This window comes from Geospiza fortis, unplaced genomic scaffold (assembly GCF_000277835.1).
Source record: "Geospiza fortis unplaced genomic scaffold, GeoFor_1.0 scaffold114, whole genome shotgun sequence".
In the NCBI taxonomy this organism is placed as follows: Eukaryota; Metazoa; Chordata; class Aves; order Passeriformes; family Thraupidae; genus Geospiza; species Geospiza fortis.
In genome coordinates this window covers 1744442-1744779 of record NW_005054383.1, presented here as the reverse complement: position 1 = coordinate 1744779, position 338 = coordinate 1744442, and positions in this window count along the sequence as shown.

The window sequence follows — 338 nt, the reverse complement described above, 5'->3', positions numbered from 1 at the left end:
CCCTGCCCTCTGGCTGTGGCTGTGTCCTGGCAGGGCACAGGGCAGTGCTGAGCCCCTCTGTGGGGGCTGCACCCTAGGGACCACCCCGGGGAGCTGGGGGGTGCAAGCACCAAATCCCACCTGCTCCATCCTGCAGTGCCCAGTGCCCGGGATATCCCATCCCAGTGCTCCCTCCTGCAGTGCCCAGCACCCGGGATATCCCATCCCAGTGCTCCCTGTGCAGTGCCCAGCACCCGGGATATCCCATCCCACTGCTCCCTCCTGCAGTGCCCAGCACCCGGGATATCCCATCCCAGTGCTCCCTGTGCAGTGCCCAGCACCCGGGATATCCCATCCCA